Source organism: Peromyscus eremicus, chromosome 12 (assembly GCF_949786415.1).
Source record: "Peromyscus eremicus chromosome 12, PerEre_H2_v1, whole genome shotgun sequence".
Lineage (NCBI taxonomy): Eukaryota > Metazoa > Chordata > Mammalia > Rodentia > Cricetidae > Peromyscus > Peromyscus eremicus.
This window is the reverse complement of record NC_081428.1, coordinates 21,061,771-21,089,505: the sequence shown is the minus strand read 5'-3', so window position 1 is coordinate 21,089,505 and position 27,735 is coordinate 21,061,771. Positions and strand designations below refer to the sequence as shown.

Here is a 27,735-nt window from a genome sequence, read left to right as displayed (position 1 = left end):
CAAACAACCTGGCATCCCAGTCTATCAGAACCAACTAAATCTCTGGCCATTTTTATGTCATTAAACAAATCTTTCTCTGACATAAAAGTTGAATACTCAAAACACTGGCTGAAAGTCACCCACAATTTAATCAGACTACAAAGATTACATTATAGACAAATTTTCTTTGTGAAAAAGTCTATCACAGAAAGCATTTCCTTCTCTGGAAAAATTATTATGTTCAGATATTTAAGCCAAGTTGACTCACAGTCCGTCAATTAGCGTTATCAATTCTACTCAAGATATTCACTTTTTGTTTAATTGTTTTTTTATATAAAAATAAGCTAAAGAACAGTGGACAAAGGAAGTGAGTAGCACTCAGTGTATAGAGTCCTATAAAATTCCCCTATTAAGGGTAAATTTCTTTTGTTAGTTACTACATAGGATGACTCTGTTTCTTGAAAGAGCTAAGCTAACAAATGCAGATAAACTAGGACATTAAAAGCTCCATACACACTCCATGCTTTATATGGTTCTCAATTATTAATAAAGTAATTGTTACTTCAATCCTCTTCTTCATTAAAAAAGACATTACTGCTCTTAAAAGTATAACTGGTTTTAGTGTGGTTATACGATAAACTCTGATTAAAAAAAAACATATAAATATCTTTAACTTGTCCAACACTGTCCACTTATTGAAAGCTGGGTAATGACATTAGAAATCATGACCCCGATGTAACAAAGCTTACTTGACCATGGCTCTGATGAACAAGTGTTCAAATATATATATATATATACACACACACATACATATATGTGTGTGTATAATACACATTATATAGATGTGTATAATACTATATAATACACACACACACACACACACACACACACACACACACACACACACACATATATATATATATATATATATATATATATATATATATATATGTAATCTCAGACTGGCTTGAAACTTACTGTGTAAACAAGGGTGGTTTTGTACCCACCCAGTCTCCTGTCTCTGCCTCTTATGTGCTGGTGTTACAGGCCTGGGCCTTGTGGCCCTGGTTTTATGCAATGTTAGGACTGAACCCAGGGCTTTGTGCTTGTATTTTATCAACCAAGCTACATCTCCAATCCTGATAAACACATTTTAGAAAATAAAAACCAGGCATAGTCACCTTAAAAATCTTGACTCATGTTAAGTGTATATAAAAGATCTAAAGTAAATAAACAAGGAAATCACTATCAGTGATGTATTTTTGTATTTTCAAAGTTGTCCACTGTTCTCAACGACCCCATTTTACTGAGAAGGAAACTCAACACTGATAGTTTGCCCTCACCCACTTCTCTTTAGATAGGCTGTCTCACACCACTCCAGTGCCAGATTACAGGGCCACCAGAGCAGCTAAATATGCTGATTTTCTAAGAACTTCACATTGCCTATAGGTTTATCTGCTCATCGTCAACGTCCTATTCAACTCAAAGTGACAGCAACTTCTGGTAACTCCGTAAACCAAGGGTGCTGGCAGACACCGGCAAACTCATCACACCTGGGAGGCGTCCACCTTCTGGAATTCATCTGAATCAACTTAAAAGTTGAGAAAGGAGTTCCAAGTTTCACCGTATAAACAGATTTCAGCGTGGGAACACAGAATGTTCATGAATGAAATAACCGTTGTTAATAAATAGAAAGAGTTCATATAAGTTGTAACTTAGAGGAACAAAATGTATAAAAATGTGAAAAATAACAAGTGACCAAATACTGCTAAATTCATGCAGTTTTTAAAAACAGAACATTTTAAGGATTTTCTTCGTAAAATGACAAGAAAATATAAACATTAAGGAGACAATTAAGCTACCCTCACGGCTAGGTTTTCTGAACATCAGTTGGCTCAGATTACCACTCCTGTTTCCCAGGAGCATGTTAGTTAAAACAAGGTGAATCTGGGGGAAGCTGCTACTTTTTCTGACCAGAGTTTCAATTCTCTAGCAGAAAGCAAACTCTTCCTGAAAATTTACAAACACAACAATGAATCCCTTTGCTTTTTCCTAGCTTGCACAGACTGCTGGAGCCCACGAATAAATCACATAAGGTCCAAGGCTGCACTTATACCAGAAAAATAGTACTGTTATTTCAACTGGAGTTTCCTACTCACTCATCTCTTTCGTTAACGCAAACCAAATATTTTATCATTTCTCAAAAATGCCTTATAGGAGGCAACCATTTTATATAGCTCCAAAAGTAATGACTGATCTACACTATGGCATGCCCACAATAATTATATATTTCTATTTTCGTTTCCAAACAATAATTAACTTTTCACATAAAATAGGATCACTATTTCTGTTAATAACTTTACATTTTCTATGGGTTTGGATAAGAAATTAAATATCATCAACATAAGCACTAATTTCACTTTCCAGTCCATCTACACAGAGTAATCTACCCGTTTCCAGCCACAACAATTTTGGTTTTTGGTTTTTCTTATGCACTTAACCTTTGATTCTTAATTGTAAATTCCTGAGATTGGCTCTTACATGTTTTCTTAAGCATACTGCCGAAAGAAATAAGTCATACAGACAAAACACAGAATACATGTCTGGTAACTGCAAGCTCATTCACAACTGCGAAAGAACTGTCCAAACACATTAAAGCCACAACGAGGAAGCCAAAGAATGGAGGGAAAGGATTCTCACCGTCTGTCTCCGGGCTGAGCCTCTGCTATGTGGGAAAGGAAGCTGAGAAGCTTGCTGAAAAGTAGCTCTGATGTCATCGGAATCTTCAGATTCTCCCGGCCTCCTCAGTCAACTGCGTACCTTACCAAGAGGAAAAGGACAGTTTGGCAACTTCTCCAAACCGGATTTAGGAATATTATTTTGTGACATTCAATACTTTTTATCTCAGAATCTTTCTTTGTTCAAATTCAATGCACAAGGAGTCATTTGACAGGTAAATATAAATTTTTTATGAATATCAGCTTATTAAAGGGATGAAAAGGGTCCTTGCTATGGAGAAATACATTACCTTATTAGAAGAAGGTGCTATAACAAAATAAACCATAACAAAAGTGTGTTGTTGCTATAAAGCTCTTGCTAAATTACGTAAATTGCAAATTTCCTAGTGTTCCAACAAATTCATCCATTATGACCCACACCATAATTCTACATGCCCCTAAAGTCATGTCCAAAAAAGAAAATATGAAAGAAAAAAATAACTGTAGGTTTTCTCATACTAAATTTCTTCAGTTTCAAAATATCAACAATTTAACTTTTCCAACACAATAATATCAGCTGTATTACATTTGTACAAAGTCAGTGGAGCAAAGTTACAACCAGGTTTGGTATTAACAGCGTCAAATGGAAAAACAAAAACAAAGAAAAACACAATGCCAGTTGAGGTAACCTCTGGCAAGTCCATGCAGCTGTAGAACCCAGCACTACTATATTGTTGATATAACAATAATGAACAGAGAAATTACCTTGAACCAGAAACTAGATAAAAGCAAGCTTGCTGACTGTAACTCCATTTGCATACAATCCCAGACAATGTAAATTAATCTACTACGGAAAAAAATGAGATGAATGGGGTTTCCTGGGACAGCGGAGTACACCGGGAGGGAACTGCACAGGTGCTCTCTTAAACTGTGGTGACGGTCTCATTTTGACTTGAAATGTCACAAAACATTTTATGTCCCTTAATTGGTAATTGCAAGCCTAAGATTTACCCTATTTTAGAAAAAAATAAAGAACACTGGAGGGTATGTAAAAATATTTAGCAAAAAAGAATGTTTATTATATACATTGTTTCTAACAGCAAATATTAGAAAAAGCTGTTGTATGTCAAAATTTAAAAAAAAAACGAAAGTAGTTAACAATCTTTTACACCATTAGATAGTATATATGATACAATATCTTATATAGAGTATTATATAAAAAATTGAGTTATACTGAATATTTATTAAGGATTAAAGAAACAATCCTATGTTTAGCATAAATAGACTTTTGCATTAAAACTGTACAAAAATAAAGGCATCCTTCCTGCATTCAAAAATAGTATTTTTTTCCTTTGTACTGATATATATTTTGTAATTTTCTTCAATGAACATATGTTGTGTAGTAATCTTTTTGTACACTGTGAAGATGTGTCTTTTCCAATGTGCCTTCTTGTTGTTTTAATTAAAAAGCTGAACAGCCATTATCTAGGCAGAAGGTATAGGGAAGACAGCCCAGCACAGAAGACTCTGGGAAGAACGGTGGCAAGGAGATGCCAGCATGCAAAGCAAGCAGAATGGACAGTACATAGATGAGATAAACAAGCCTTGGGGCAGCACAGAAATGAATGGGAATGGGTTAATTTAAGTTATAAGAGCTAGTGGGACAAGCCTAGGCTATTGGCCATACTTTGCTAATTATTAAGAAGTCTCCATGTGATTATTTGGGAGCTGGCAGGTGGGACAGAAAAATCCCCCCACAAACATACATCACTAACGAGTAAAAGATGAAAATAACAACCATGAAAAATTGTTCCCGCCTAGTAGAGGTATAAAGCAAAGGCATCTAAGAGGCAGCCCAAGTCACAGAGGTGGCTCTGCTACCACACTACCTCCACCAGTGACCTACTAAATAGGGAGGGGAGGGCGAACCGGAAACACGGAAGCAATCATTAAGCTGCATGTTTTCCCAGTTACAAAGCACTTTATTAGGCTTGAGCATAATTGATCGCTATAGTGAGGTTACATGGGAACAGCAGACATGGAGAAAGGTCCCAAATTCTACATTCTGGAGTCAAGTCAGACCCTGATGCTAAATTCAGACAGGAGTTCTCAGAAGAGTAAGGGGGAAAAAAATCACTTTTCTTTTTTTTTTTTCTTTTTTTATTAAGAAAATTTTTATTCATCTTATATACCAACCACAGATCCCCCTCTCATCTCTCCTCCTTCTCTGCCCTGCCTTCGCCCTCAACACAACCCCCATCCCCTTCTCCGAAAAGATAAGGCCTCTCGCGGGGAGTCAGCAGAGTCTGGTACATTCAGACTCTTCCCCGGCATCAAGGCTGTGCAAGGTGTCCCACCATAGGATATGGGCTCCAAAAAGCCAGTTCAAAAATCACTTTTCTTGACTATATATAGAAGGAAGTTATTCACATGTGAACTTACAACCATATTTGCGATTATATTTATTAGAACACCATAGAGACCTGGGGAGTTCTCCACATCATAATTCCTAGTCTTGGAAGCTATTACAAATATAAATTCTTGGGGCTTGAGAGATGGCTCAGAGGTTAAGAGCCTTGGTTGCTCTTCCAAAGGTCCTGAGTTCAATTCCCAGCAACCACATTGTGGCTCACAAACCACCTGTAATGAGATCTGGTACCCTCTTCTGGTGTGCAGGGATACATTCAGACAGAACACTGCTTACATAATAAAGATTAAAAAAATTATTAAATATATATATGTGTATGTATGTATATATTATATAAATTCTCAGTCCACTTTGCCTTGGAAGACAATACCAAACCTCAGACATCCTACTAAATGTAGGTTTTCAGTGTTGTTGCATTTCTTCTCTTCTAGAGAAATACCATTCCTTGGTCTTCACTTGGAAGAAGAGCATGACCTGACTGTGTTTAAGAATGCAGCATAGACAGAACTTTCAAAGCTCCACTGCAAGCAATACCTTCCTTAGTACTATCTCCAAACAGGGATGTTCTATGAGGCACACGACCCACTCCAGACAAGAGGAAAAACAAAGATTTGTAAAGTATCATATTAAATGGCTGGCCATGTCTGGTGACCAATGGTGAAGCAAAAGGAGCCTTTACAGCACAAATCTTGCTTACACTCTCAAGGACAGACAGTTATCATGGTCCAGCACAACTCGAAGCCTTCTGCACACAAGCAATTTAAAAGAGCCCTATGAAACTATTATTGCTATTTGATGGATGAAAAAAACTGAAATTAAGTTATCCCAAATCACAAAGCTAAAGAAGAAATCAAACTCTGGCCAGGTGTGGACATATATGCCTCATAAAAGCACTTGGGAGACAGAGGCACGCAGATCTCTGTAAGTTCAAGGCCAGCCTGGTCTATGGAGTAGGACCTGTCTCAAAATAGAAACAAAAACAAAAGAAAAAAAGAAGAAACCAAAACCTGGAAACATTTTACTTGAAAAAATTCCAAACCTTGGGAATTATCTGGAACATTATTGTTTTCTGTAGTAATAACTGTCTACAGCCTTCTTGAATCATATGCACATTGAAAAAAAAAATGACCCAGATGAAGTCTGTACATTCCATGAAAGGAGTGAAAAATCAAGTTTACATCTATGTGGATACTTAAAACATATTCTAGGACTATTTATTTCAATGACTGTTCTCCACCAGTGTTGTTATATGTCTTTTGAGCTATGTATGACCACAGAGAAAAAATACAGATACTTAAACATAACAACAAAGATTAATATAGAATAGCAACTTTCACAGATGAATATTTGCAAGGTTCTTATGTGAATAAATGTTTAAGCTAGTCTCAAGCACAAGTCTACAACTCAGTGTTTCAGATGTGTTTGAATTATAACAATAGAAAACACATTTTTTTGAGAGGAAAATATTCCTTCACTATCAGCTGTGATATCATTGGAACATCTGTGCATTCCTGTCCATACTCGTCTTTGAGTTTGTTCACTTGCTTTACTCCTGTGCTGGACATTGTCACCTGCTCTTACTATACAGCTCTTGACATGACATGGGTTTGCCATCTACTCCATTACTAATGTGCATTGCATTATTTGTTTCAAAGTTAAAACAACCCCTTCCTTTCTGGTCTAAACACAGTTGATATCATAGCAATGTAAAAGATTGCAGACTTTGCTCCCTAAGGTGGAGAAATACCATCCACTCAATGCAAAACAAAACATATGAAGACAGAGAGCTCATGGAAAGTTACGATTATCCTATCTGGGTGCTAAAGAGATGACTCAGAGGGTAAAAGCACTTCCTCATCCAAAGGACCTGGGTTTGAGTTCCAGTATCCACACAGTGGCTTACAACCACCTGTAACTATATACTATATATCTCCTAAGATTAATGAAAATTTTTCAATGTATATGAGAAATGTCAAGACCTAAAACAAAGGAATTGCATCTCATCTACTTGCTAACAAGAAAGTGATTGCAAAAACCAGATACATTTGTTTAAATAGTGGCAAAAGAATAAAAGACAAGAACTGCTGTGGGGTATCTTTCTATATGCTGTGAATATGTGCTGCTCTGATTGGTTGACAAATAAAGCTGTTTGGCCAATGGTGAGGCAGAATAAGGTTAGGTGGTACATTGAAACTGAACAGACAGGAAGAGGAAAGGCAGAGGTGGGGGACACACTGCAAGCTGCCACCAGGAGAAGCAAGATGTGAAAGTGCCAGTGAGCCACAAAGCCATGTGACAATGCATAACTTAACAGTAATGGGTTGAGTTAAGTTATACGAGCTAGTTAGCAAGAAGCAAGAAGCCATGGGCCGTATAGCTTGGAAGTAATACAAGCCTCTGTGTGTTTACTTGGGTCCCAGCAGCTGCAGGACCAGGCATGATACAGGAAAACTTCCAACTACAAATAACAACCTTAACCATTGGTGAAAAACCAGTACACTGCCAACTACTAAAAACCGCTAGGAGAAATGAAAATGATCTAGGGAAACAAAGATATATACCACTGTTCTTCTAATGGACTATAGATTCAGTTGACTGCAAGAATAAATATGATTTTTCTCAGTGTCTCCAACTGATACTGCAAACGCCATTATGACGATTTTTTTTCTTTTAGTAGGCATTAGTCCTGAGAATGTAAGTGAACGCTTACGTAGGCCAGGCTGTCTAAAATCCCTTTGAACATGGAGATGAGAGCTGGAGAGGTGACTAGGTGGTTAAGAGCATTTGCGTCTCTTGAAGAGAACCTGGGTTTGAGTCCCTCGTGGGGCAGCATACAACTGCCTGTGACTTGCTTTAGGGCAGTGGTTCTTAACCTCTGAATTACCACCCCTTTAGGGGTCACCTAAGACCAATGGAAATGCAGATGTTTACATTACAATTCATAACAGTAGCAAAATTACAGTTAATGGAATAGCAACAAAAATAATTTTATGGTTGAGGGGGTGGTCACCACAACATGAGGAACTGGATTAAAGGGTCGCAGCATTAGGAAGGGTGAGAGCCACTGCTCTGGAGAATCCAACACCCTTCTCTGGCCTCTGCAGGCACCTGTGCTCATGTGCACATATCCACACACATACACAACCACAAGAACACAATATGGACATCTTTTAAAAAATGAAAGTCAACATTTTAAAATCACCCACACCCAAACTTACTCTAAAGCTAATGTGAAACCCACACAGTATGCAGTGCAGGTATAAAGCAAGATCTACTACACAACAGAACAGAAGCAGGAGACACAAGGATAAATTCCCAGACCCAAGGTTGGCTTCTTTCTGACAAAGGGGCCAGAGAAATTCAAGGGAGAAAGCACAGTCTTGTAAGAACACGGTCACAAAAGCATGCACATGAGTAAATAAGCACATCCTAACCCTCAGCTTACACCTAGAAAACTAATTATTGGGGCTGCTGTATGAAGCAACAAAAAGATCGAAACTTCTAGAAGAAGGCATGGGAGAATTTAGGTTAGAGGAGATACATTATGTAAAGCCGTAGAAACACAACCTATAAAAACTGAACAAGTGAGCCTCCCTGAAGTCCCTCAGAGATATCTGTTATCTAAAAAGCCAGCAGCAGAGCAGGAGAAAATGTTTGCCACTCATATGCACGATAAAGACATTGCGTCCAGCACGTAATAAAAGTCTCAACAATGAGATAATCTACCCAAATAAAAATAAGTAAACTGGATGAGGACTGAAAAGCATTTCAAAGAAGGCTTAGGCCTCACACGACAAGGCGACCATCCCAATTACTCACTAGAAATGTAGATGAAACGAGAGAGATCTCAGTACAAACACGCGAGAATACCTATCATTTTTTTCAATTAAAAAAAATAATCAGAAGTTGGAGGAGGTGGGGGGTGGTTCTTGTACTAACTCACTTTCTACACTGGGGAGGAAGAGCTTTACTTCATCTTACCCGGTTAAGGGTCCATAAACAGGGGACGTCAGGACAGGAACCCAAGCAGTAACTAAGGCAGAGGCAATGGAGGAGTGCTACTCACTGGCTTGCTCCTCCTGACTTTCTCAGCTTGCTTCTCAACCAAGTACCACCTATCCAGGGGTGGTATCCCTGCAACGTGGGCTGGGCCCTCCCACACCAATCATGATCAAGAAAATGCCCTCTGGCTTGCCTACAGGCCAATCTGGTAGAGACATTTTTTTTTTCTCACCTGAAATTCCCTCTTCTGAGAAGGCACTACCTAGCTTGGGTCAAGTTGACAAAAAAAAAAAAAAAAAAAAAAAAAAAAGTGACCAGCACACTCCTACACTCCTGGTGGGAACCTAAGAGTCCTGGCCACATGGGGAATGAGCTGGGCAGTTCCGTACAGTCCCATGTACACAAACATTCACAATGTCCCAACAATGTCCCACACCATTATTTAAGCAAGAGAAACCAAAGCCAAGTCTGAAGCTTGTATGCAAATGAGATCAGTATCAAGCCTCTTAGCCAAGACAGTAAGCAAAGCAAACATCCACTGATGAAGGGATAAGTCTAAGGTGGTAACTAAAAACAAAACAACAACAAACCCAAGGCACTAATGGCTAGGGAACAAGGCTCAGAGATTCAAGATAAGCGAGGGGAGGGAGATCCATAGTTGTACTGCCTTATTTGGGTACGTGGTACAGTAAGAAGAGCTGGATTGAGGCAGGAAAAGTAGATTGTCTCCTGGGTAGAGAAGGGACATTGCCGTAGATGAACAGGGGAACATTGGGGAGACCCTGCTCTTCTAAAAAATGATGGTTGCCATGACTGACTTGAAATCATCAAACTCGATACCTGCCAGTGTGTGAACTCTGTGGTGTTTCAACTATAGCGCTAGCTGGAGCGAAGACTTAAGAAAACACACCCTACAATATTGAGCAAACTAAACTGCCTTAATCCCAGCAGTCGGGAGGCAGAGCCAGGTGGATCTCTGTGAGTTCGAGGCCAGCCTGGGCTACCAAGTGAGTTCCCGGAAAGGCGCAAACCTACACAGAGAAACCCTGTCTCGAAAAACCAAAAAAAAAGGGGAGCTGTTTAAAATAAGCCATGCTGTTTTTCTTTATTTAAAGGAAAAAATTACAATCTAACACAAACATAATGTATGACAATTACTCTTCCGAGAATTATGATGTAGTCTGAAACTGACTCTCCCTGAACACTTGGGGAGGAGGAGTGCGGGGGTGGGGGGGTTGGGGGGGGTGGGGGGTGGAGGTGGGGGTAGGGGACGGCAGATGTGGCCTATGGTACAGCAACTCTGAAAAGGGTTAAACAGTCCTTTCAAATTTAATGGTTGCTATTAGTCCCCAGAAATTCTACTTCCAGGCATAGGGAGAAAGGAAATGAAAATTTTGTCCCCACAAGAATTCCTATTATCCCATGGGTGTTATTCATAATAGCAAACAGCTAAAAGCAACCTCAGTGTCCACTGGCCAAACCATAAACAACATCTGTTAAATCTCACCAGTGGAATATTACTCAACCGTTAAAAAAAGAATGAAGTACTGCTGCATTCTACAAACATGTCAATTTTATGACACTTACTGAAAACAGTCAATGAAACAGCACATTGGTATAAACAAACAAACAAACAAACAAAAAACCAGAAACTTACATGAAAACCCTCAACAAAAAAACAGACCTAAAGAATAAAAGTAAGTTCTAAACACCGTCCACTCTTGTCTCGGAAACATACCTAAAGAATAAAAGTAAGTTCTAAACACTGTCCACTCTTGTCTCGGAAAGTATGTTGGAGACATTAACAGCAGAAACTAAACAACCCACCTCATCAAGAGCAGGAAGCCCCAGTGGAAGAAATCGATTCCTCCCAATCCCAGCCAATGCACGCCACACAAAGTCCATCTAATTTCCAAAGCCTTTATAAACCGACTCTAACGGACCTGAAACAACCAATCACATTACTCCACTGAGCCACAAAGACCACAGAGGGGCCCGGCGCTCTGCCAAACACCGGGAATCGCCACGAAGCTCTGAAAGTTAAGTTAGTGGAGTCAGCGTGCTCTGCGGAAACAGACGAGTGACCTCTGGATAGAGCCATCACATGTGACAGGAGCCGCATCGTAGCTCATGGCAGAGAAAAGGAGGCAGTCACTCAGTGTCCTGAAACAATTAGTTACCTACCGGCTGAGAAAAACAAACTGGATCCCCGCTGTTGTCACAAAACACACATTCCAGAGGAATTAGAGTTTCAAACATGAAGGCAAGGGTCTAATATTTTACAAATGATACATATGAGATTATGAACCCTAGGCCGAGGCAGAAGGATGGGGAAGTCAAGGCCATCGGCTACATACATAGCAGGTTCAAGGCTAGTTTGGGCTCTTGTCTCAGAGAGAGAGAGAGAGAAAGCAAGAGAATGAGGTAAAGAGAAAGAGAATATGACCAGCCAGGGAAGGCTTCTTAAGACACAAAGGGCTAACTAAAAAGGATAATAAATCCACTAACATTAAAAACGTCCATTCATTAATAAATATAATAAAGAAAAACAAAAAAATAAACCGTAAAACTCATGGTCAAAAAAAAATAGTACCTACATACATGTGCAAATGTGTGTGTGTGTTTCCCACAAAATTGTACTTTAAAAATAAAATGCAGAGAAGGTAGCCTTAACCAATTTTCAATTTGTATGTGAATTATTGAATGAAAAGTCTTAGAAGACATGAATAAGCCTTCCTTTCTTTCCTCCTCTAAAAAAAAAAACAAAACAACAACAGTAACAAAAATTGAAATTATTATTATCTGTAGTGCTGGGCACTGAAGGACTTGTGCATGGTGAGCAGCACTGTACCAACTGACCTATATCCACACCACTCACACATAAACACTTCGTGGAAGATTCTAACAACAGGGAACAGTGATGTCAAGCAGTGCTTAACATCTTGTGAGGAAGCACAGAAAAGCAAATAATACCACAAAAAGATGCCATCTCCCTGAATTCTCATTCTCTCTCTCTCTCTCTCTCTCTCTCTCTCTCTCTCTCTCTCTCTCTCTCTCTCTTGAAGTTCTCAGGATGTGCTACCACCATCCTTAAAAATAAATTAAAAAATAAAAAAAACACTTCTTTAATTAATAAATCGCAACCATCTTCAAAAAGAAAAAGAAAAATCCTATTTGGTTCCACCAAACTGGGAAAAGTTAAGGCCCTTGATAGTGCCAAGATTTGGCAAGGCCGTAGCCAAATGTCATAATACTGGAAACATAAATTGGTCTAACACCTTCTGAAAACACTTTTAGCACAGGCTCAAATAACTGAATACTGTTGACATTTCTCTTCTGGGTATGCAATCTAGAGTCTTCCCTATGTGAAACCAAAGTTGACTTCGACAATGCTTTGTAACAGCTATCGTGTGTGTGTGTGTACATATGACTGTAAGTGCATCATACGTATGTATCAATATACCAATACAGAGACGGCTGCTGTGGTCATAATGGACACTGGCTTCCCAGTTGGTGACACTGTTTAAGGAGGTTATGGAACCTTCAGGTGGCGCAGCCTCGCTGGAAGAAGTACATTCCTGGGGCAGGCTTTGAGGATGTATGGGCTCACCTCACTTCCCGTGTGCCCTCTTTCTCCCTTTGTCCTGTGTATGGATGAAAGATGTGACTGGCCAGCTTCCCGCTCCTGCCCCCTGGGGCTGTGTCTTCCTTTGCCACGATGGACTCTAACCTGGGGACACCCGCAAGCCTGCGTAAACTCTTTCTCGGCTTAGTTGCTTGTGGTCGTGGCATGTTATCACAGAAACAGGAAAGTAACAAATCCAAAACCAAAATGAAGCAAGCAAACAAAAGCACCCACATATCAACCAACAAGGGAGTGAATGAATTCCCGCAGCGTAATACTATCCAGCAGAGAAAACAAACGGACTAATACAGCAGTAGAAATGATTTCCAAAAAAACCCACAATGAATTAAAAAGAACAAATCTCAGGAGACTATGTACAAAATACTATGATTTCACAGGACTTAACAAAAGCATAACATTAAAATACATAGTATTTAAAGATCAAGGAGAAAAAAAATCAGGACTATTAAGAACAAGCTAAGTTATTTACATAAAATTCAGAAGCGATAGTGGTAAGGCAAAGGTGTAGGTAAGGAGAGATGCTAGCTGGCAGAAGCATTGCGCTAATGAGGTTCCCTGCAGTAGGTGGCCTGTTCTTGGGACATTGCTTCAATAACGTGTCTCATAATGCAAGCACAGGCCAGCATCCTTCATTTGAGAATCGGAAACCCAAAATGCTTCACAATCTAAAACTTTTAAAGCCTCGGACACGACATCAAAAAGCTTCCAATTTTGGAGCACTGCATAGTATTCGTCTGTGAGCACCATTAAAACCCAGGCAAATATTGGAGAACGGTATGAACTCTGAAGTCTGGAGCACTCCTGACCGAGAACAATCAAGTGTATCCCCATTTACAGAGAGCCATAATTAACATAAAATGAGCCGCTGCGTTTTGGCAAATGGAACTCTACCATGGGAAGGAGCTGTTGGGGTGTGTATCTCAAAAGTTTTCACATAGGCACACGAAGTGCTCAGCAGTAGATTTTTCCTTAATTAAGAGGGAATAATAAAAGCAGGGGAGTATAGGAGGAGATGCACACACTCAGAAGGACATGAAAGCAGACTTGCCGATGAAAGCTTACAGCTTTACTAATCTGAGAGTGAGGGTAACTCATTATCATCAGGCGCTGAGGTCTCAAAAGCATCCAAGGGCTTACTAGTTTGTGGCTCATGTCAGCGGATCTCATGGGAGATGGTCACGGGAGTCACCCAGTGCTCTTCAGGAGCTCCCAGATCTTCACAGCCTTCTCTCCCCAGTTGATGACACAGGCCACCAGTCATAGATATGGCATGGTGAGCAAAAGGGTCATGAGAAAAGCCTCATTCATCCTTCATAGCAAAGTAAAGTATTTGCCCAACAAAGAATTCCTTATATTCCTTATAGTCTGCTTTTAGCCCCAAAGCAATTAAATCCAATGTTCCCAATGGCATTGCTTCAGGGTTGGGGCCTATCACTCAAGGAAAACTATTGTAGGAAACCTATTATTATTTTTAAAAATTTAAATAAAAAATGATAATAATGTTCTAGATCAAGTTTTCTATTTAAATATTTCCACAGTATCTATCATGTGAAAGGTACTTTGAAATGCTCTGAGCAGGTCACGGAATGTGCACACTGAAGTTTTTAGCTACTGTCCTCGTCTAGTTCAAATAAGTGCAGTAATCTGACATCTTGACTAACACCTCTTCCGAAAAAAAGGGAAGAAAAGCCACTCATTTCAACATCCCATGGCGACACAGCACTGATTCACCCTGATAGCTTTCATTTGCATCGAATTCTAAGTTGACCGTGAACCATACTATAGTGTTGTGTGACAAAACTTTTCCTGGGGAGACACAACACACTCATCAGTTGGTCTAAACCTCCTCCAGACAGCTCGGCTGGTTTCTGCTTCTCCCAGGGTCTACGAGTCTTCTTCGTAGCTTGGCTTGTCTGAAAGCGACTCTGAGCTTTTGCTGCTTACTCTGAGCCTTGGGGTGGGGGGTGACTACCGATGTCCACCTATGGCTAAGAAATAGGCTACCGTGCCCCAGTAACAGTCACACGATCTCAGAAGCCTCACCAGTGGTTATGTGGCGAGGCTGACAACCACAAGTGATCTATGGGTGGAAACACACATTTACCAAAAAAAAAAAAAAAAAAAGTTGTTTTTCTGCTGGGTTCTATGACCTCTCTGGGCACAGGGTTTTATCCTGGCTTACAGTTCCAGACATGGTGAACTCCTTCTTGTAGAACAGGCCTTAAATTCCAGAGAAGGCTATTGGTCTTACCCTTGAGAGCCGAGTCATGATTGCACAAGCAGGCACTTCCTGCCTGGCATGTGGTATTTTAGCACGCAGGGTCCACAGCCGACACAGGAATGTTGGTGACAGTTTTCCACCAGCAGTCTGCATGGCGGCTTCTGCCACTATGAAAGCCAGCCTCCAGGGTCAGTCCCAGCTTAATTTCTTCACGGCCTGGAGCTCACGGCAAGCGCATGCGCTGTCCTCAGCAATAGGGCTCGCCATTTCATTTTGGCATATAACCACAAGAGTAGCAATAACCTTTGAGGTTTAGGGGGGCTTCAGGGACTTCCCTGACCAAGAGTTCACAGGGAGGTAACCCATCCCTGGCACCAAGGTTTTCATTCAATAACCTTATGGCTTCTGGGAGTGTCCTTTTCCACCCAGGTAGGGTACCTCTTGGATTTTTTTTTTTTATTCTTAATTAGCCCAGTCCCATAGGGTTCTGAGGTAGGTGGGCACACCGTCGCACCTGGTTGCCTCTCCAAAGGCTTTCCAAATTGGGGAAATACTCAGAGGTTATCTACGTCATCTATACAACAAAACCTTTTTCCAAAGGCTGGGTCAGACAAGACAACGTCCTGAACCGCCATCCCATGACAAATAGGGGGGTTACAAGGATAGCCTTGGCGAAGCACTCTGAAAGTCTGTTGTCATCTGTTCTGAGCAAGTGTCAGGTGACCCCAGGGTCTCACAACTAAGATTACACTAAAGTCAAACACTGCAAGTTCTAATACAGCAGAGAAAGGTATAATCCACTTTCATTATTTGCTTCCTCCACAGATCAAAGTTGGATTGGAGGCACTAACTTAATTAGCTCCCTGGAACCCTCAGTCATTCTCTCTTGAGCCATTACATTTCCAGATCCTGGAGCTCTTCCATGGAGGTCACCCCCCCCCCAGCCCCACACATGATGAACTTCAAGGGTGTGACTTAATTTGCTCAGACCTCCTCAGGGCCAAGGCAGGAAGAGGGCCCTGCTCTGCCCTGTTGTGCTTGCTGGCTCCCTGGGTCAGAGCGGTCCTGGGTTAGCACAGAGGCTATGGCTGAAGCTGTTGCCTCTGCATTCACCATACTTGGCTGTTAGGGAGCTTCTGGATCCACAAACCATCTCCACCCCAGCATACCCTCTTATTGGAGGGAAATGTAGCCTCCCTTACTCTGGGTGGATACATACCCACTCCTGGAACAGGCTTAATCATTTTCACCCATACTGTTTTATCATCGGTGTCCTCCATGAACTGTTCCTCAGGCTTCCAAGCCTCCCAGCAGCTCTTAGCACACAATTTGGCTTTTTGTCATTTTTTTTCCCTCATGAACTCTAGCTTGAAACAAACCATCACATTTGTCTTCCAGTCATCCAGACAGACCTTTCTCTTGTTTTACCTTTTCCTTATCTCTCCTTGGATGCTCTCTCACTTTACCAACTCTCTTTCCATGTTGGTCTAAGTTCCTGAGATCTGTCAAAGCCATTCCTGCTTCATGAAGATCTTGTCCCACCAAGAGACCCAGCGAAGCCGCCAACCCTCAACGCCAGCCTCCAGCTCCCTGCTGGATCCCCTTTCCTTTAATTGCTCTGTCAGCCTTCTTCTATATGGCTCAGTGCTCCAACACAGCTTCTCTTATTCAAACACAGCTTCTCTTAGTCCTGGTTCCTCACTAGCATCTGGCCTTCCTCTACGAACCTCCAGCCCCCGCTATTTGTAGGTACCTCAGATGGAAATAACCCAGTACTCCTAATGGATTTAATAAGCCAGTCCATCAGGCACTGATTTCCCACATATTGTCTCAAGATTATACAGCTTTTGTCTTGAGAGAGAATGGAATGTTATATTATAATATATTATAATAATAATATATATTATTATTTATATATAATATAATATAATATAATATAATATAATATAATATAATATAATATAATATAATATAATATAATATATATTTATATATAATATAATATTACTCTTGTTTTTCTGCCTCCACAGCAGTCAGGGTGATCCCGTCTGCTCCTGTGGCCAACAGCCTCACTAGCTAGACTGTAACATGCTTTTATTGCTTGTTGAAAAGTCTTCCCCAGTTCCAACAGCGCAAGGGCTGAGTATTTCCTGATCACACTCGTTTCTTACTCTGGGCCATCATAAAGGCCCCCCTCTGAACACTAGACCACAGGTGTCCCCACTTTTTCTACTGAAGGATGAGCCTGAGGGGTATCTTTTGTTTTTGTTTTTTTTTGAACCAGCTGTCTCTTAGATAAAAAGAGGTTTCATCTAATTCACTTGCCAGCTCAGAAGCTACCAAGAAGGATGCTCGCCACATCTCCCTTTCTTACTGCAATTGTTCCTCTACACAAACAAGGTCAGCTTGGCCGCCTCCTGGGGCCATTCCGAACCACACACAACATCCGGCCAGGCAACTTTTGCTACTGCTCGTTGCTGAGCCCCACCCTTGCGCACTACACCTGAAGACTGCAAAATTTTCTCCAAACCTTTAACAGTTTCCAGGGTACCTCCATATTCATGTGGTAGACCCCACTCACCAGCGGGCATACCACCACAGAGACAAAGGCTGCCCTCCTCGGATTCCTCCCACAGACACTCCTAATCCTGATGGCTTAGCTTTACTTGCAGGTCTCGCTACACATAGCAAGAACCACGCAACCCCTTTCACAGCACAAAAGCACATTAACACACACCACACAGGAAAAGAAAACTGCCAGAATTTCTTCCACGGATGCTCTCCCCTCAGGCTGCCTGACCTTGGTCACATGCCATGCTACCCCATAGCCAGCACCATCCACTACTCATTCCTCCCAACTCATCTTTGGTTCTGCTACGTCCCTGTTCTGGTGCCAATTATGATGCGTGACAAAGCATTCCCTGAGGTGACACAACACGCCGCAGGTCTACTCACTCCAGATAGAGACTGGGATCCCATGACAGAGCAAAGTACAGATACCACCAAAGTTCAACTTGGCGAACCAGTGAGTCTTATCGGGGTTATTCGTGGGAGTATATGGGTGAAGGGTGACTTACAGAAGCAGAAATGACTCAAAGACAGCTGCTTTACCAAGGCCCATGCCAATACTGAGTGACAGCTCACAAAGCTGAGAACCTGGAACACACTGCACAGCCTGCAGGCAGCTTAACAGGTTGGAGAGTGTCCTTTCTAGGTGCCTCGATGTAAGGTTTTTTTTCCAGTGCAAGAGCATCTTGACACAGGAGCCAAGAATACCACAAAATCAAACCAAGCACAAAATAAGAGATTTATTGGGGAGAACAGAATACTGGCTGCCTCTGAATCAGAAGAGAGACAACATAGGTATGAACAGAGGGTGAGGCTTTTATAGGGTTTTTGGATCATGCGCCGTGAGCTTAGTGGGAAAGTATCCTACTATAGGAAACATTACCTGTTAACCCTGAGTCCGCGTCAAGGGTGTAGGTATTTCCAAGTCTCAGAGCTCTATGTCTCCGGCCTGAGGTCAGGTCAGGGTGTTCTTTCCTTAGGCCTGGTCTCAGGGTCAAGTCAGGGTCAGGGTATTCTTTCCTTAGCCATGGTCTCAGGGTCAATTCAGGGTCAGGGTGTTCTTTCCCTGGCCCGGTTATCCTACACTCAGTTGGTCTAAACCTCTTCCAGGAAGCTTGGCTGGCTTCTGTTTCTTTAAGGGTCTCAGAATCTTCTTTGTAGCTTGGCTTGTCTGAGGGATTCTCAGCTTTTATGGCTTACTTTGGCAGAAAGGGGCCTAGTGAGTCTGGTCAGTTTTAGGGACTTCCTGAAGCTATTCTGAATTGTTTACCTTCCTGTCTAGGGAGCTTCAGGGTAGGATCGAACGTTTCAATCTCAGAGAAAACTGTTAAACGACACCTAGGAAAAGCTGGGTGGGGATTTTATCTGTATATACTTTGGAAGGTTTACTGCATCACATTGCTGAGGAAAAGGATGTAAAAACAATCCATACTGCTGGTTCTGAGAGGTATTAAAAACTACTATGTCTATTACTAGGTTTGTGCCTTCAAAAATGAGGCACTGATTCAAATAAATACATTTAGTACGTGATTTTTAAGACTAGAATAAAAATAGGCCCCAGATCTACATTCAACATCCAAATGCATTGACTACTTTAAAGGTACTTTCATTGTTTCCACTTATTAAATGGAACACAGACTACTTACTCCCCTATAAAGCTTCTTTCTTTCTTGTTTACACTGGATTTTTTTTTTTTGCAAATGCGTACAGTAGGTTTATTTATGGTTTTACACTGCTGTGAAAATGATCCATTAAGATGCTATATCGGGTCACTCTGCTGCTGCAAACTGTCTAACATCTTCCTTTCCCTCCCAACTCATCCCCTGTGACTCCTCCTCACTCATCCACAGCGGCCACGTGGCTCCTGACGGCAATGCTCCCACCCAGAGCCATCTCCACCTTCCACGTCTCAGCCTTCACGTGGGCGAGATGAACACAATCCGCACTTACACTTGCCGTCCTCTAGGTCTTCCGTGCTGCATCCTCTTCTTCAATTTCTACTTAGCATTTAAGAAGGCACCATAAGGTTGAATGGCTTTATCTGTCTCACCAACCTCAGGCACGCTCTGGGAAAGCAGCAAAGCTTTTCGCTTTGGAGTTCTCTATCCTCACAGGCTAAAAGAACTAGAATAAAGGGTCATTGCCTAAACACGATGGCATTTTGTGATCACACAAGACAGATTCTGGAAACCAACCAAACTGCAGTCTCCACTGTGAAACACTGGTGTCCCTCCCCGACTAGCTGGCCAAAATCGGGCACCTTTTCTCGGGAGGTGAATCCAATTAAATCCAACTATGTCGAGCTACCTATGATTGACAAGTAATGTTTTCTCTGATCATAAAGGTCATAGTATGAGTCGATAATGAGACTTTGCCCCTCGAGTTTACTGGGAATTGTTTTCTCATTCTTAAATAACAAGCAGACAGCATAGGAGAATGGGCATTTTGAATGATGAAGAGTTTCCCAGCTGAGACAGTCAATGTGGCAGTTATCAAGAGGGAAAGCACCGGGCTCCATCATCCTGGAAACTAACTGCCCACAGTTTCCATGTGTGGGGTGAGGACCACTCACTACCGCAGCTGCGTCTAAGAAGGACTTCAACAGCATGCATCATAGTTAGCACAGAAACATTTGTCAATTATGCAGGTTCCTATAATGTGCTAGATCAAATTAAAAAGTAGATACATTCATCTGATGGACGTGGGCTTTTTAACTAACTTTTGTTACGAAGCATGCCAACAGAACACGACCCAAGACAAGGAAAGCAAGACATTTATTAACATGAATCCATTTTCTTATCGTACTATTATGAATGTCCCTATGATGTTTATGGTCCTAAGAACCGAAAATTAGCTGAGCATGGTGGTGCATGCCTTTAATCCTAGCACTCAGGAGGCTGAGGCAGGTGAATCTCTGTGAGTTCAAGGCAGCCTGGACTACATAGCAAGTACCAGGCCGGTCAAGACTATGCAGTGAGACCTTACATCAAAAAGTAAAAAACAAACAAACAAACAAACAAACACAGAACTGAAAACAAGCGTGACCAGAGCAGAGGCCATCCACATATATTATTTAACGTAACAAAATCATGCTCAAATCGCTATGGGCCTAAAACAGTCTGCAGAATGGTAAATGTTCGTCCAAAGGAGAGGAAAGGAGATGGGGAACATTGTGTGGTAAGAACATAGGAGGGAAGGGTCTCAAGGCCAAATATACGAAAGCGATGACGAATTAAGCAAAGCTAAAAGAGACCATTATGTTCTCCGTGTGTGCGCATACTCCTTAGAAGGCAATTGGAGGGCATTGCCCTTCACCACACAGGCCACCCTTCATCCCAAAGAAATCCTGGACTGGATACGTGGTGGGAAGAGTGGGTAAAAGCCAGGTGGAGTCAAAAAGCCCTTCGATCTTTAATTCAAAGCCAAACCTTTAGTTAGCTTCAAAGCCCACACTTCATCGGTTTAAACTAAGGTTTAACAGGTCTCAGTACAATAACCTAAGCACCACAATGTGAGAAAACTCTCACAAATTTATATAATTCTTATACTAGCAAAAGAAATTACTCTAGACATAATTGAATCAAAAGAGGCAATGTTAAAAAAGATTTACTAGCCAGGTGGTGGTGGCGCACGCCTTTAATCCCAGCACTCGGGAGGCAGAGCCAGGCGGATCTCTGTGAGTTCGAGGCCAGCCTGGGCTACCAGGTGAGTTCCAGGAAAGGCACAAGGCTACACAGAGAAACCCTGTCTCGAAAAACCAAAAAAAAAAAAAAAAGATTTACTATAGGTTCAACTTAACCCTACATTTATGGTATCTGTAAATTAGTTAACAATATTTTACTAGCATTCATTTTTAATAACTATTTGACTATATTTTATAGTTATTTGATTCTGTTTTATTTATGTATTATGATTAGTTAACAATATTTTATTAGTCCTCATTTTAATAGATATTTGATTACATTTTACAGTTATTTGATGCTATTTTATTCATGTATTTGTGTGTGTGTATGTGCAGGTGGGTATGTATGTGGAGGTCACAAGCGTCAGTTTTCTTGTTCCACAATGTGGTCCCAGGGGTGGAACTCAGGTCATTCACCTCTGTGGCAAGTGCATTTACCTGCTGAGTCATCTCACTGACCCTAGGCTGTCCTTTTAAAAAAAATATTTGGTTAATTGTGGCACAGGGAAACATATTTAAGGCCAATATTTAAAGCAGATGTTTCCATCAATATTTTCTCATCGTATTCTCTGGGAGCAAACAAACACACGGAGATAATTCTGCAGAGCACCTTTTAAAACAGTCACTGACTCCATTTAAGAAAGCAGACTGAGGAAGCCCTGGGGAGCAAGCCTGTAAGCAGCACTCCTCCACAGCTTCTGCATCAGCTCCTGCCTCCAGGTTCCTGCCCTGCTTGAGTTCCTGTCCTGACTTCCTTCGATGAGATGATGTGGAAGTGTAAGCCAAACCAAGCGTTTCTCCCCAGGTTGCTTCGGTCATGGTGTTCTCATCGCAGCAATAGTCACCCTAACCAGGACAGGATCGATCATTTGCCAACAGTCAGACACGGCCTCATTTAACTGTAAAGTAGACAGTAACCAAGTGTCAGGACAGGGCTCAGCAAATCTGAGGAACTTGTAGGTAAGAGGTAGAGCTAGGATTTGAACATGAGCCACTTTGGTTTTGTAATGCAAGTCACACAGAAATAAATAAATAAAAATATTTATAATTTTTACAAATAAAACACAAATAAATAAAAAATAAAATAAATAAATAAATAAAATAAATATAAATAAAAATAAATAAAACCCTCCATATTGTCCCACCCAAATAGCCTGGGTCAGCCAGTCTCCCACTTATTCATTTCATCATAGACTGATGACCTACTCACAAACTACTGTGTTCTGTACCAAGAACTCTGCCACAGGCACAAATATATACACCCAAGTCCTTGAAGAGCCAGACTTAACCAGGGAAAACACACACTCTGGAGTTTCCTTACTGGGATAAAGCTGGTTAAAATTTTTGCAGGAAAGTCTCCAAGACTTTTTGTAAGTATGAAAAAAGAAAAGAAAAAAAATCCTGAAAAAAAATGTTGATATTTTAAAATACATCTTGACCCAGTAAGAACTAGAGGGCCTTTCTTTTTGTTGCAGTCAGCAAAACTATAACCCTATAAGAAAGCAAACAGTAGTTCAGGGCATGTGTTTTGAAGCAGCTCCATGTGCGGTAAGCCAACTTCCAAACTCACCCTTTACACAGAAAGACGTCTTTTAACCTGGATATGTCAGAAGACATCACTTTGAAAACCTGCAACCTACCACGAGAGGCAAATCAAATCCAGATGCGATTTTACTAATTATTTACCTGGAAACTATTTCCTGAGAGGAAAAAAACGAAAATCATCTTTGTTTCCAACATAGCGCTTTGTTTTACAGCTCGAACTCAAGAAACTGCCGTCTCTAGCTCTGTGCCATAGAGATGTTCGCCAAAATGAAAGGGGGGGGGGGGCTGGCTTGCACACTGCACACACAATGAGCAAGCGGGCCTGAGGACGGCTGAGGAATCAGGATCTGTCAGCGGTAGGCAGACCCTTACAGGTTCAAACTCGAAAGGAATTAAAAAGCATGGAGCAGGTGGGGTTGGGACAACCCTTGAAAGTACGAGAAAAGAAAGAGAAGCTGACGCGTAGAATGACAAGTCCTGATTTAGAAGGATGTGCAACTGAGTCACAAGGATCGCCTAAAATGTCAAGTTACCAACAGTATTCGATGCATTTTCTCTTTCTCTAACAGTACGCTGAAGACAACACACTCTGTCTCCTTGTTCATTTCTCACAGTGGTCCAGTGATGTAGTCTCAGTTTACCTATCAGGAAACTTAAGAAAAGGTCAATGAAGAGTCTATATAAAGTTAATGAAACTCTTAGGCCCTTAAGGCCAGCATTCGCCATGCAACTAAATTAAATATGGCTGTGATGTGGTTACCCCACATGTCTACACAGGTCCAAGAGAAATACCGTGGATGCTCCCATCCCTGTATATAAAGGTTTTGCATCTGTGGATTTAGACAATTGGATGGAAAATATTTAGTCGGAGATAGCCTATTCTCCTGAGAATGTACAGATTGTTCTGACCCCAATATAGTTTAGAGAGTAATGACATTATTATTATATAATATATAATATTAATAATGGCATAATAATAACTGTGACAGTCTTCTCTACACTGTATCTTGCACAGCTATTTACCCGCCATTTATTTGTATTGGGTATACTATAGGGGCGATTTAAAATATAGTAAGAATGAAGTGGGTTCTGTGCAAATGCTATAGCACTTTATAAGAGATGTGAGCATCTGTGGATTTTCATGTAAGGTCCTAGAACAAATCAGAGGTTCCCTTCCTGTGGATTCAGTTTTCTACGCTCAACTATAGTCTAATCTATTAGTTGGAAAAGTTGAGATACAGGATTCCTAGGTCTTAAACTACACACAGCTGAGGAACACGATGAACTCCCAGTCTCTTTCCACAGGTGAAAATCCCTTTGTCCAGCATATCCACTTTGTATATGCTACCCGCCCGCTAGTCAGGAAACCACTTGCTATCAGAGTCACCGTCAGAGTATCACATTATTTACTTAATAATGGTCCTTTGTACGTCAAAGGAACCATAAAGTCCTTCCTTTAGTAAAAAAGTAAGAGTTATTTACTTAATAAGAAAACAACTCATATTGAGGTTGCCACAGTGGTGTTGGGGAAGAACACATCTACCCGTGAAACCGTGAAAAAAAATTGTGTTAGTTTTGCTGTAACACTTTATACTGCAAAAGTCATGGGTACCAGGAAGGCTTAATTAAGAGAAAGGCACTGCCCTGGTGCATGTACAGGGGAAGCCAGTACACAGAATCAGAACTAATGTTCAGTGATCTTCTGGGCTGGGGCCCATCCACCACAGAAACGGGGGATTGTGTTTGTTCCATATCATTCTGGCATACAAGTGAAGTTCCAATGATAATCACCGCTTGACATCTAAGTGACCAGGATGACAAGAGGCCGAGCTAGTAAATGGCTAGAAGGACAAGGAAGGGACGTCCTGTGCTCACCAGATGGAATTTCAGTCATATGTGACTTCCTACAAGTGCCAGAAGGCTGCTTTGCACACTGCCTAGAAGAAACTTGAACACACGCGCGCGCGCGCGCGGAGCGTGACGCCTGAGACACACACTTTCACAGAGCTCCCGAGGAAGGATGGCTCCCTCACGGGATAAAGTTACGCTTCGGTGAAGGAACGTCTTGGAAGTGAGCAGTTTTTAAAAAGGAGCCTCATATATTGTGTCTTCAAAGAAAGTACTTCAAAACAATTCCTATTCTGAATTTATAAAAGGGGTTGTCCACTTAATACTTCAGTGCAATGCTGAGTTTCTCTTTAATAGTGGCATCCAGTTCAGCGCTCATCATACACTCTTCTTCTGAGATAATGATACATTTTTCATAAATGAGGAACAATTTCATAAAAGTGGAACAATTCTCTTTATCATTACACTTGAATGCTTCTACCTTTAAGTGTGTAATTATCATAGTTATTTCTTATCTTTGTCTAATAAAAATGATTCCAAATTCCTTAAAACTCCAAGATTTCTAAGCACATAAAATTTCCCCCCAAAATAATAAAAATTCTAAGAATTTTTCAGAGCAAAACATCTCAAAATGAAGATTTCCCATATTCTGGGAAACAAAGCAATATTCACCCTGTCCTCAGTATTCATACTGCTTGGGAACTGATTAAGATAATTTCTAAAACTGGTATTTGCTGTTTCACATGAATGTAGACCATGAATATTCAGTTAGTGATCACACAGTTTAACAGCTCATTATTCATTGTAACCTTAACAGATACTTTATATTATCAATTATATTAATGTAGTCTTCCATGATCTATTGCTATTTCAAGCAAGAGAGCTAGCAATGTTGTTTAAAGGAGACACATTAAGACAGAAGAAGTAGGAGACAGGTCGTTAAGAAGGAAAGCTTTTCATTGGGGTTTGGCTACCAAGTGATCCCCAAGAAGATTCATTCGTTAAAGGTTTGTTCCAGCTCTTGGGGCTTTTGAGAGGGGACTGGATCGTGAGAGTATTAACTTCATCAACAGATTCAACCTTTGATGAATTCATGACTGAATGTGATTAAGAGGATGGGCCTGGTTAGAAGAAGCAGGTTGCTACAGCTACGGCTTCCTCAAAGGGTGTATCTTGTTGCTATTCCCATCCCCCCCACCCAACCCCCACCTCACACCTGCTCCCTATCCATAAGGATGCAAGTGGTTTTGCTCTAACCCATCTTAGCCATCATAATCTACTGCATCACAACAAGCCAAGAAATAATGGGGCCGGATGGGATGGAAGTTTATCAACAGATCAAAGTTAAGGAAAATAACAGAATAAAACATAATAGTCTCATATTCCTATCACTGAAAGGCTTGACTATAAGCAATTTCTTTTCAAAATGGATCAGTGAGACAAAGTACAATACCTTTTGGATGTGTTTCTCCCAAATGTTTAAAATAATGGGTCCTGAGAACAGAGTTCTGCAGTAGCTCGCAATCCACACGCTCCTGAAAGAAAGAGAGACATGTGTTACTTTGAGTGCTTGTAATGGTTTCAATAATGTGTTTGAAAATGGGCTATGAACAATGGCCTAAAATAAGCTGTCTCAGAGAAGCAACAAATAAATGTGCTGTGGGGGATTCTCACGCACGCATGTTTTCCTTGAGTGCGGCTGCGGACCACATCTAATTAAACTACCTGCCTTATAGAATTACTTGCAAAAAGACACCACCCGTCTTCACACTAACAGTAGACTGGCCCCTGCTCTCCAGGGTGTGAGAAGTTAATGTTGAGGATACAGAGGAATTGGGGCCATGGGAGGATTTCTGGGAGAAAGCACATGGGCAGTTTTTGACATTCATTGAGGAGTTTAAAACACCTCACTGCTTCTCTCCCAGCAGGAACAGGAAGTTAAACTCAAATTAGATCCATCCTCAAAGCCAAACGACAGTGACAAAGAGAGAGTTGCAGGTGTGGCCAGCCTTTTGAGATCCCAGCTCAACAAGGTCAATTTCAAGAACTGCACAACTGAGTCTCCCTCCTTCCCTCCCTCCCTCCCTCCCTCCCTCCCTCCCTCCCTCCCTTCCTCCCTCCCTCCCTCCCTCCCTTCTTCCCCACCCACTCGCCTTTCTCTTTCTCTCTGTGTTTCAAGTAGTTGAGATTTTGTGTTGGGCTCTATTCATAACTATCTTGGGGTGCAGGCAGCCCAAAGGTGACAAGCTGGATATGCTTGGCTGCTGGAAGCATTTGGCCAGCAGAGACATGGCCTCCACTGGAACAGTCATTGGCTTTGAAAATGTTCTGCTGATCAATGGGCCAGCAAACAATGCAGTCAGCCAGAGAAAGGGAAAGTTTGATAGACACACCCTGATCTCACTGTAGCACTGGTTCCACTGGACTCCCAGTTTACACTGTTGACCTCTTCAGTGTCTAATCCATAACTTATGATCAGTTCTCCAGGATCACAGCTATAACTAAAAATCAATCCGTACACCAGAACAGGAACCTATCAAAATCAAAATGAAGCAGCTAGTTCATCTTCATTTTGCTAGTATCTCTCAGTCTCCTTAGAATCATACACAGACACCAAATTTCTTGATGCGGTGCTTTCCTGGGCTAACCAAGCCAGCTAGTAACCATTACATCTCACATCGCCACATTCACACTCACTTTCAGCTCGCTCTCAGTACAGCCCCCAGTGTCTACAACAGAGCTCCCTCCACCCCACAACTGCCTATCCATGTGGTGGGACTCTTAATTCCTACAGCCTGGAAGTTCTGGGCCAACTGTCAAGTCACAAGTTCTCCAAGGACATCCGCTAGCAAGCCCAGAGCCACCTCCCATCAACATCCAAGATGCCAGCTTATATGTGTTAGTCAAAGACACCTACAATTATAAGTCTGAGTATGGTGGTCCATGTCTTGTACAAGTAGACAAAAGGCAGCTCCTTAAAAGAGTTTATTTATAGAGAGAAATAGTCAAGCAAACAACAAAACAAACAAAAAGAAAACTCCAACCAACCAAAAACAAAAACCTGATGAAGGCATCCAGACAATTAGAGAAAGGAAAAAA

At 41.2% G+C, this 27,735-nt stretch overlaps 1 protein-coding gene across 1 annotated transcript in view; it reads right to left on the bottom strand.

Annotated features, from left to right (window-relative positions):
* Positions 1-26,175, bottom strand: part of Nrip1 (nuclear receptor interacting protein 1) — a 67,109-nt gene extending 40,934 nt beyond the window's left edge. Inside the window, exons 1-2 of the mRNA XM_059277149.1 lie at positions 26,090-26,175; positions 2,680-2,799 (exon numbers count right to left, since the gene is read on the bottom strand). The gene's annotated coding sequence lies outside the window, so the exon portion shown is untranslated. The remainder of the gene's footprint in view (positions 1-2,679; positions 2,800-26,089) is intronic.
* Positions 26,176-27,735: the final 1,560 nt, after the last annotated feature.